At 48.3% G+C, this 11138-nt stretch overlaps 1 long non-coding RNA gene across 1 annotated transcript; it reads left to right on the top strand.

Annotated features, from left to right (window-relative positions):
* The first annotated feature begins 7548 nt into the window (after positions 1-7548).
* Positions 7549-10449, top strand: LOC135408074 (uncharacterized). Its single transcript, XR_010427230.1, has 3 exons — positions 7549-7643; positions 9843-9925; positions 10377-10449. It is a non-coding gene; the product is annotated as an uncharacterized LOC135408074 (long non-coding RNA).
* The last annotated feature ends 689 nt before the right edge of the window (positions 10450-11138 follow it).

The raw sequence follows: 11138 nt of genomic DNA, 5'->3' as shown, positions 1-11138 counted from the left end.
TATACACTGGAGGCTGTTAATGATCCCATAGTCTGTGCTAAAGGTTTTAGCTGATTGTGTTTGTCATCAGCTTTTACTAAAGAAAAAGCAAGCCTTCTCGGCTGTGTGGATATTACAGGAACGAAATGATTCCATTCATGTAGATAATGATAACAGAGCCAAACCAAAACTATTGTGAGTGTCCTATGTGGAACAATATACAGAATTTCAAAAGGGATTGTAGTGGTCCCATATACAGAACTAACATACTTCCTGTTCCTTATTTGCTGATCAGGTCATGTTTATCTGCCTGTCAGGACTGTTGGAGCACTGGATGGAGAGCAGGTCATATGAGGAGGATTACGGAGTAAAAGGCAGCTTGTACTGAAGTGCAGGGAAAGTATAAATATTTATATATATTGGCACAGCGCCTGGCCTTAATGCTTAAAATCCTTTGGAGAGCTGTCTGCATATTTACTGTATTAATGATCAAATGCAAGGCTGTGTTGGGAAAGGTCTTCCATTTGGAAGTCAGTAGTTGAGACTGTCTTGCCTATGAAAAAGAGGGAGAATTTTCGTTAGAGGGTGTAGGATTCTGGCTGGTAATAGTCTTAATTCAAGGTATTTTTAGAGAATTGATTTAATACAAGCAGAACAAATGGCCAGAAGTGTAATGAGAGACAAGTTGAAATTAGAAAGTAGATGTGCATTTTGAATGTATTGTCATAGCAACTGATTAAATTCTCCCTCTCTTGCTGTTCTGGGGACCTTTTAAATGTGCTTTGGCTAAATAAAAAGTTAGACTATTAGACTATTTCAGAGCCAAAAGGTCAGTTCTTGTTGTCTCTTTTGCACTTTAATTCTAGTACACTGATACTTGCTAACCACGTATAACCCTAGATGCAGAATGAGAACTTGGGTTATTAACAATAAACAAGTAAACAGCAGAAAGACTTGACCTTTCTTTTGAATTGCCCTACAGTGTTACAAAATACCAAACAAACCTCCTTCCCCAAAGAAACGCCCCCCAAAATGCCCTAACAACTCACCAAACACAAAATCACCGACAACCAAAAAGCAGAAGTAACAAACATGAACAGCAAGTGGAGGAAGAGTTTGAAAGCGGGCTGGACAGAAGCAGAAGTGTTACTGCCCACTCTTAGGCCACTGTGCTGATTAAATGGGTGTTGTTAGGTTTAGATTAGTAGTTTGTTGTTGTTGGGTTTTTCGGTGGTGTTGATTTTTTTTGTTGTCGTTGTGGGGGATTGTTTGTTTGTTTGTTTTTATTTTGGTTTTTTTTCTGTATTAAAAATCTGGCTCAGTTACTCTCTAGTTCTGGTGTGTTCTCTTTTCCAGGTGGTTGGTGTTTCTGCAGTGTTTGGCACAGGACTGGGGGAGATTTTTACCCAGCTTTCTAAAGCTGTAGATGAATAGGAGAGGTAAGGGGATAACTTCTGGTCCGCGACCCAGTGACCACTTCCTGAAGGTCCTGATTCATGAGTCTGCTCCTTTGATTTGAAGGAGTGTACAGTTGCCATAGCCAAGGTAGCTTAGGGTGTCCAGTATCAGCATAAAAAGCAGCAGTAAAAAGGAACTATTCAGAGATGAATTTTTGTGCTGTTCCGTGAAAAAGTAAAAGCTATCTGTGCCAGCAAGTCTGTGAAGTAATTTTTTTCTTGTAGTTCCATACCAAGTTTTGAATTGTTGCTGTTTTAATGAAGTATGTTCATTGATTTTGCATCCATTGGTTTCAGAATCCAAATCTGGGGAAAAAAGTACTGTCTTTCTGAAATGTCTCTCAAACATGAAAGCCTAGAGAAAACTTTTTTTTGTGAGTAAAAAGAAGCCTCCAGGATGATCCTTATGCAATACAAATCATGTGTTTTTCAGACTGAATGCACTCCCTTTATTCACCTTTTCAGAGAGTATCGGCCAGAATACGAGCGCCTGAGAAAAACACTGGTAAGTGTTTTTAGCTGTTTTACACCTGAACAGTGTATCTTGGGTCACTTTTGTGCACACAATTGCCTTTATGTTGAGAGGGTCTAACATTTCATTTACTAGTCGTACTCACTGTGGGAAAACTCCTGTCCTGAAGGAGTCCACCATTTGCCTTTTTTTTCCTAGATGTGGTGGAGCATATCTTTACAAAACTAAAGATTTTGTAAAACAGATGTTGCTCACTGGTTTAGTGCTAGTATTTGAGCTAATTGTGTGAAAATGATTGGGAAATAAGATTGTGTCTTCCATTCAGATGGACAGAGAGTTCTTAAAAATAAATTTCCAAAGGGATTTGTTGAGACTATCCCTGTATCTTCCTGCACCAGTGAAGAGTACTAGTTTGACTTAGTAAGAAAGACTGAATTGCAGTGCCAAAATCAGTAGCTCTGCTCACCTTGAGTTCTGGCTGTCCAAAGGACAGTTCTCTGCAGGCACAGCTACACAGAGTTTGGCTTCCCGGCGCTGCTGAAAACGTCCTAGAATCCCACCTGACTGGAGGTTGCTTTCCATGCTTAGTCAGAAGTTCTGTGTAACCTGAGTTGAAATGTAAGACCTGCGTAGTGACTTCTGCTCTCTGACTGGGGGACAGGCTGCTGGGTTTGGGTGAGGTTTCTCTTCTCCTGATGTTTTAAATGTTCTCAGAATCCACATGTAAATCTTTGTCTACGGGAGAAAGCTCAAAATAAACAAAAGAGAGAGCAGCTGGAACACTTGTGGAAGGACATGGGCAGCGTGTGTGTGCAGGGCAGCACACTGGCAGGTACCTCCCCAGGAAGATAAAGTTTACTGCAGAAGTTTTCTGAAGAGTTTGCCTTGTGAAGTAGTACAGTGCTTCTTTGTCCTCACAGCAGAAATGTGAAAGCAGCTCCATGTTAGAGGAGCAGGGCTTTAGTTCCTGTGGGATTGGTCACACTCAGCTCGTCCTGTGTCAGTCACAGGTTTGGAAGAAACCCCGCTGTGTAGCTAAAGCAGTGGACCTACTAGAAATAATGAAATACTTTAGAAAAGGCGAAACAGTCAGATCAGAATATGAGAAAGCTCTGCTGTTGGCTGCACTGTTCCTTAGATGAGGCGAGTAGGTGCTGATGGAGTCTGTCCTGTGTCTGGGATCCACAAGCAGCTTTCTGTCCCCTTAGAGCAGGTGTTCATTGCTGGGTTTCTGTGCAGATAGAAACCTTACCTTTAGCAAGCTGCTGTGCTGTGTGTGCCTGCAGGTAAGAAAAGCTGGGAGTGCAGTCCCTCTGCTTTGATTGCTGTGTCCCTTTGGTAGTGATTTTGGAGGGGAATCCCAGAGCCATTTGGTTTGAAGGGGACCTTCAAAGGCCAGCCTGTCTTCCGTGGGCAGGGACACCTTCCACTGTCCCCGGTTGCTCCGAGTCCCGTCCAGCCTGGCCTGGAACACGTGCAGGGATGGGGCAGGCTCAGCTTCCCTGTGCAGTGTGCTCTAATATCTCTCCACTGGCATCCTGAAAAATGTTGTCAGCGTGTTTTGTTGGCCGACGGTAAGCAGGACCTGGGTGAAAAGGACATTCTCTGAGGTGCTGGGAGAAGGAGGACTCGTGCGGGCACCTCCAGAGACAGCGGGAACGGGAGCGTGCTGCGGAGAAGGAAAATTCCAGGGGGTGGGTGCCAAGAAATTTGTCCTTCCCTTGCCCTGTGCTCTGCACTTAGCAATGGGTCAAGTGCAGAAGTTTCCTGGGGACCCTGGGAAATGATGCCGGGTCTGCTAAGAAAAGTGGGGCCAAGGGAGCAGGACCTGGGTCTGCGAGCGTGGGAGAAACAAGGGCCGGGTCATCCTCTGCTTCCAGGAGGGAGGGCAGCAGGAAAGGCCACGGACTAAAGCACTGAAGTGCCGTTCCCCAGGGAGCCCCTGCCCAGCACTGAACTTGCTTGTGCACTTGCTGTCCCTTTGCCAGCGGAGCCGAAGCGTCGGGTGCGGGTGCCGGGGGGATGGAGCTGCCAAGGACAAACTGGGAGGGTGTTTGCGAAGGAAGGGGGGAGAAGGAGCTCTTGATGTGCTTTTTTTACTTCTTCATCCCACAGAATTGCCACGAGAGGAAATACTTCAGAGGGGCTTCCCTCCAGCTAAGCCCTGAATATGCCAGGAGGTTTCAGCCGGGAGGAAAGGAGCTGTGGAAGAAAAGCAGCCTAAAAATAGCCAGCGGGGATCATCAGGTTTTCCAGCCAAGAAGAACAAGGAGAGAGATGAGGGAATCGGGTTCCAATTCCTAATGATTTGGTGGGTGCAGGAATGATTTCTGTGTGTTTTCCAGTCCCTTTTGATTCCTGAGATGATTTTAAAATGATGGCTTTAGCAATCAACTAAATCGGAGATGTTGTTTTTGAGAGGAAATGATGCCAAATAAATGCAGAGTTTTGGGTCAGTTTTTGGGATGATTTGAGTCAGTTTTTGGGGTCAGTTTGGGGTCATTGTTTGGGGTGATTTGGGTCAGTTTTGGGTCAGCTTTTGGGGTGATTGGGGTCAGTTTTGGGTCAGCTTTTGGGATGATTTGGGTCAGGTTTTGGGGTCAGTTTTGGGTCAGCTTTTGGGGTGATTTGGGTCGGTTTGGGGTCAATTTTTGGGGAGCACTGGGTGTTACTGGTGGTTGTTGGGGAGCACTGGGTGTTACTGGGGAGCACTGGGAGAGCAAATGAAAAATAAAGGGAATAAAAAATAACCGAAATAAAAAAGGAAATATAAAATAGAAAAGAAAATTAAAAAAAAAAAAAGGCAAAAAAACTAAAAAGGAAATAAAATGAAAATGAAATAAAAGAGAAAAAAAAAACAAAAAACCCCCTTCTTGGGCACCCCGTTTCCTCTCCTCCCCCCCCCCCCCCGAACCGTAAATTGCGGGGTCATCACCCCTCAAATGTGAGAAGGGGACCCCAAAATGTGGGTGAGGGAACCCCAGGGAGCCGAAAAAGTGGAGGGGGAGCCGCAGTAAGAAAGCGAAGCCGGGCGGTCGGGCGGCGGGGTGGGGGGGGGAGCCAAGGTGGCGACGCCGGCGCGTGCGCAGTCGTTGGAAAGACGCCGGCGATCACGTGGTAACTGAGGGCAGCCAGGAGAGGGACCGGCGACGCATGCGCGGTGGCTCTCGTGCCGGTGCAGCGCTCCCTGGTCGAGTTAAGGGCCGGTTCCGGCGGCAGGGCGGGACTCGCGGTCTCCCGTCCCTCCCGGGGTGTGTGTGGGGGGAATAACATGAAGATTTTTCGGGGTGAAAGCGCAGAAATTAGCGAGGAGGGACGCTAATTTGGGTAAACCCGGTCCCCGGAAGTAGAGAGCGACCGGAAGTCCTCCAAAGCCCCGGCCCGGAAGTCCGCCAAGCCCACAGTAAAGATGGCGCCGCCAGGACCGGAACGACCACACTAAAGATGGCGGCCCCGGCCCGGAAGTCCGCCAAGCCCACAGTAAAGATGGCGCCACCAGGACCGGAACGACCACACTAAAGATGGCGGCCCCGGCCCGGAAGTCCGCCCCGAGGCCACACTCAAGATGGCGCCGCCAAAACCGGAACTTAGCCGAGGCCACTCTAAAGATGGCGGCGAGAGGCCCCCTCGCTTTAGAGAGGCGTTTATCCTGTTGCCTGACCTCCGCCGCCACCCGGACCCCCGCCCCGCGCCCGCAGCGCCGTCTCGCCGCGCCGCTTCCCGCTGTGGGGACAAGGCGGGGCGCTCGGCGGCGCCGGGCGCGGGCGGTAGGTTCGTGGGCGGCGGCAGGCACCGGCGACGGCAGCCCCCTCTCGGCGCCGCGGAGCGCGGCGGTCGCCGCGAGAAGCCCAGGCACCGCCCCCCTTCCGCTCCGCTCCGCTCCCGCTCCCGCCCCCGTCCCCGCCCCGCTCGGTCCCGCCGTGGCCTGGAGATGCTGTCGGGGCTGCGCCGCCGCCTTCCCCCCCTGGAAGCGACCCACGGCGGCAGATCCGACGGAGATCGTCCCCGGGGTAACCTGGGCGCTGTGGGGGGGCGCGGCGGTGGGGGGGCGCGGCGGGGGGGCGCGGCCGCTCTTCTGCCTCTCCCGCGGCCATCGGCGACCGCAGGCAGGGGAAGCGACAGGCAAGTTTCTCGCCTCTGCGGAGAAACTTGCACCTGCGTGCCGCCGCAGGGCCGGGTTCGGATGTGCCCTGGCATTGCGCCCCCCCCTCCCCCGCGGGGAGGGTCTGCGCTGCCTCGGGGCCCCTGTCTGTGCTGCCGGGAGAGAGAAATCCTTTGGGAAGCTGGGCTGGAAACAGCAACTCTGTGAATTGCTCAGCTTTTCCTAGGCAAGGGCAGGTTTTAGGGAACAAAGGCCCGTACTCGCGAAAGGCGCCGCGGGTCTCGCCAAGGGGTGGGGGGGGGGCGCGCGGCTGCGGCGCCGCGCGCGGCTGCAGTGCCGCTCCCGGCCGTGTCCGCCAGGCGGCGACTGTGAGGCCCGGCCCGGCGCTCGGGGGCGCTCTCGCAAGCGACGCCCCCGGGAAAGCGGCGGGGTTTGGGCGCTGCCGGCCTTCCCCCGGAGCGCCCGGGCTGGCCCGGCGCCTGGCAAAACCTCTGAGGGAAAAGGCAAGCAACAGCTGCGCTTGTTCTGCCGTTTCTTTAGCCAGGGACTGGAACACAGACAAAATCAAGGGGCTCTTTGACCTGTGCAGGCTCCGAGCATTTTTCAGCCTTCCCTAGCAGGGCATTCTCACCCTCTGAAAAGCTGAAAGGCTTTAACAGCTGGAGACGCGCCTGCAGCTGTGCAGATTAATGTAGTTTCTTTGAGGAAACGAAGGGGAAGTTTTCCTGTTGTGAGCCTAAATACCGAGTCTACTCTGCTTTTTCAATCAGGTGACGAAGCTTATGGAAAAAAAGACCAAAGGCCTCGAGGTGAGTACATTCTACCGAGTTCTGCTTTTCTGGGATCGGTTTGGGAAAATCACGTGAAATTCTAAAAAGCTTCTCTCCGTGTTTTCTAGTTGTTTTTTCAGCCTTGGTCTAAGTTTCCTGTAGAAAAGGGCATAGAATTATTAGAACAGACAAACTAGACCTTCTCGGGAGAGATGGAAGAAAAGGCTGCTGATTGCAGTTCTGCTTTTCTTGTCTTCCCTTCGACTGTCATTTTCTCTCCCCTGCTGTTCAAATAGGCAGCAATTAATTGCTCTGCTGAAGAGTTTGCTGTGCTAAGTGTCTGTCAAATTGACGCCTTCAACTCAAGACAGCACCTGCTCCTTAGTTACAAAAAGTTCCTCCCAGGAAATTTCCAGGCGTGCCCATAAATCTCCTCGCTGTTTGTTTGGGAGAACAGGGTTTTCTCGTCTGTAACAGAATAGTCGTGGCATTTGCTATTGAATGCTGGTGGCAATCTAGTCAGAAGAGGACCCCGTGCTTCACTAATTTTGCCTTTTTGTTGTTGGGGGTGACTTCTTCCCAGGGATGTTCTTCTTGATCCCCCGGGGCAAAGGGAGGTGTCAGCGTCAGGAGCCATCCTAACTGGGGCCCTGGTAGGTCAGTGCTTTTTGTGTGACTGGACGGTGAAGCTGTCTGTGGGAATGACCTGGCTAGTGCTCAGTGTAGTCCTAATTAAGGTGTCTTTTACTCCGTGTTCCCAGGCTCCCTGTTTTCCTTCGGTCGCCGTGGGTGTGCCGGACGCCTCTGGCAGGACTAACCCTGTGGCTTTTATGTCCAACGTGCTGTGCTGTGTGTGCCTGCAGGTAAGAAAAGCTGGGAGTGCAGTCCCTCTGCTTTGATTGCTGTGTCTCTTGGGTAGCGATTTTGGAAGCGGCGCCCGCGCAGAGCGAGGCGTTGGCCGGGCCGGCGCCTGAAGCGCTCGGGGCCGCCGGGCAGGGCAGTGCCCGGCTGGTGGGTGCCTGGCAGAGAGAAGAGCCTGGCCCTGGGAAGGCAGGAGCCTGGTCTCGAGCTGCTCTGGACCGCTGTGGGGATGAGTTTGAAGTTTTGGGATCGCTTGTTTCTGTCCCTACCTTCCCACTGAAAACAATAACTTAAGAAGTTCTCCTCTGGACTGGTCCAGAGAAATTGTGGAGTCTCCATCCCTGGAGATGCTTAAAACACTTTTGCTCAGGCAAAGTTGTGAGCAACCTCTTCTGCCTAATCCCGCTTTTTGAGCAGGAGAGACTGGACTAGATGATCTCCAGAGGTATTGTCCAACCCCCACCATTCTGTCCTTCTGTAAAGGGGCTTTGCACTGCCCTTTGGAACTGTAATCTGTTGATGACCTGTGTTGAGGTCACGCTGCAGCTTGTTACACTGCAGCTTGTCACACTGAATGGCAGCCTGAATAATTTAATATTGAACTGTGATTAATCACAAGATGAAAGCTCAGATAGGCTGGTAAGAGGCAGTGTTCTTTGCTGCAGCATTTCCCACCTGAGGTAATTTTCCTTGTTCTGAAAGTGTCAAGTACAGTTGGGCAATGTACTGCATAGGAAGAAGGGAAAGAATCTCCAAAGCAAATAAATGAACAAAAAAACCCTTTATATTTGCTTGTGCAAGAAGAAGATTGTTATTCCACTCAACCAGGTTTTGAGAGGACAAATTAATTGTTTCTCTGACAACAGTATACACTGGAGGCTGTTAATGATCCCATAGTCTGTGCTAAAGGTTTTAGCTGATTGTGTTTGTCATCAGCTTTTACTAAAGAAAAAGCAAGCCTTCTCGGCTGTGTGGATATTACAGGAACGAAATGATTCCATTCATGTAGATAATGATAACAGAGCCAAACCAAAACTATTGTGAGTGTCCTATGTGGAACAATATACAGAATTTCAAAAGGGATTGTAGTGGTCCCATATACAGAACTAACATACTTCCTGTTCCTTATTTGCTGATCAGGTCATGTTTATCTGCCTGTCAGGACTGTTGGAGCACTGGATGGAGAGCAGGTCATATGAGGAGGATTACGGAGTAAAAGGCAGCTTGTACTGAAGTGCAGGGAAAGTATAAATATTTATATATATTGGCACAGCGCCTGGCCTTAATGCTTAAAATCCTTTGGAGAGCTGTCTGCATATTTACTGTATTAATGATCAAATGCAAGGCTGTGTTGGGAAAGGTCTTCCATTTGGAAGTCAGTAGTTGAGACTGTCTTGCCTATGAAAAAGAGGGAGAATTTTCGTTAGAGGGTGTAGGATTCTGGCTGGTAATAGTCTTAATTCAAGGTATTTTTAGAGAATTGATTTAATACAAGCAGAACAAATGGCCAGAAGTGTAATGAGAGACAAGTTGAAATTAGAAAGTAGATGTGCATTTTGAATGTATTGTCATAGCAACTGATTAAATTCTCCCTCTCTTGCTGTTCTGGGGACCTTTTAAATGTGCTTTGGCTAAATAAAAAGTTAGACTATTAGACTATTTCAGAGCCAAAAGGTCAGTTCTTGTTGTCTCTTTTGCACTTTAATTCTAGTACACTGATACTTGCTAACCACGTATAACCCTAGATGCAGAATGAGAACTTGGGTTATTAACAATAAACAAGTAAACAGCAGAAAGACTTGACCTTTCTTTTGAATTGCCCTACAGTGTTACAAAATACCAAACAAACCTCCTTCCCCAAAGAAACGCCCCCCAAAATGCCCTAACAACTCACCAAACACAAAATCACCGACAACCAAAAAGCAGAAGTAACAAACATGAACAGCAAGTGGAGGAAGAGTTTGAAAGCGGGCTGGACAGAAGCAGAAGTGTTACTGCCCACTCTTAGGCCACTGTGCTGATTAAATGGGTGTTGTTAGGTTTAGATTAGTAGTTTGTTGTTGTTGGGTTTTTCGGTGGTGTTGATTTTTTTTGTTGTCGTTGTGGGGGATTGTTTGTTTGTTTGTTTTTATTTTGGTTTTTTTTCTGTATTAAAAATCTGGCTCAGTTACTCTCTAGTTCTGGTGTGTTCTCTTTTCCAGGTGGTTGGTGTTTCTGCAGTGTTTGGCACAGGACTGGGGGAGATTTTTACCCAGCTTTCTAAAGCTGTAGATGAGTAGGAGAGGTAAGGGGATAACTTCTGGTCCGCGACCCAGTGACCACTTCCTGAAGGTCCTGATTCATGAGTCTGCTCCTTTGATTTGAAGGAGTGTACAGTTGCCATAGCCAAGGTAGCTTAGGGTGTCCAGTATCAGCATAAAAAGCAGCAGTAAAAAGGAACTATTCAGAGATGAATTTTTGTGCTGTTCCGTGAAAAAGTAAAAGCTATCTGTGCCAGCAAGTCTGTGAAGTAATTTTTTTCTTGTAGTTCCATACCAAGTTTTGAATTGTTGCTGTTTTAATGAAGTATGTTCATTGATTTTGCATCCATTGGTTTCAGAATCCAAATCTGGGGAAAAAAGTACTGTCTTTCTGAAATGTCTCTCAAACATGAAAGCCTAGAGAAAACTTTTTTTTGTGAGTAAAAAGAAGCCTCCAGGATGATCCTTATGCAATACAAATCATGTGTTTTTCAGACTGAATGCACTCCCTTTATTCACCTTTTCAGAGAGTATCGGCCAGAATACGAGCGCCTGAGAAAAACACTGGTAAGTGTTTTTAGCTGTTTTACACCTGAACAGTGTATCTTGGGTCACTTTTGTGCACACAATTGCCTTTATGTTGAGAGGGTCTAACATTTCATTTACTAGTCGTACTCACTGTGGGAAAACTCCTGTCCTGAAGGAGTCCACCATTTGCCTTTTTTTTCCTAGATGTGGTGGAGCATATCTTTACAAAACTAAAGATTTTGTAAAACAGATGTTGCTCACTGGTTTAGTGCTAGTATTTGAGCTAATTGTGTGAAAATGATTGGGAAATAAGATTGTGTCTTCCATTCAGATGGACAGAGAGTTCTTAAAAATAAATTTCCAAAGGGATTTGTTGAGACTATCCCTGTATCTTCCTGCACCAGTGAAGAGTACTAGTTTGACTTAGTAAGAAAGGCTGAATTGCAGTGCCAAAATCAGTAGCTCTGCTCACCTTGAGTTCTGGCTGTCCAAAGGACAGTTCTCTGCAGGCACAGCTACACAGAGTTTGGCTTCCCGGCGCTGCTGAAAACGTCCTAGAATCCCACCTGACTGGAGGTTGCTTTCCATGCTTAGTCAGAAGTTCTGTGTAACCTGAGTTGAAATGTAAGACCTGCGTAGTGACTTCTGCTCTCTGACTGGGGGACAGGCTGCTGGGTTTGGGTGAGGTTTCTCTTCTCCTGATGTTTTAAATGTTCTCAGAATCCACAT

Source organism: Pseudopipra pipra, unplaced genomic scaffold (genome assembly GCF_036250125.1).
Source record: "Pseudopipra pipra isolate bDixPip1 unplaced genomic scaffold, bDixPip1.hap1 HAP1_SCAFFOLD_166, whole genome shotgun sequence".
NCBI classification, from domain to species: Eukaryota; Metazoa; Chordata; class Aves; order Passeriformes; family Pipridae; genus Pseudopipra; species Pseudopipra pipra.
The sequence above is the reverse complement of the archived record's forward strand: the minus strand, read 5'-3'. Positions and strand labels throughout refer to the sequence as shown.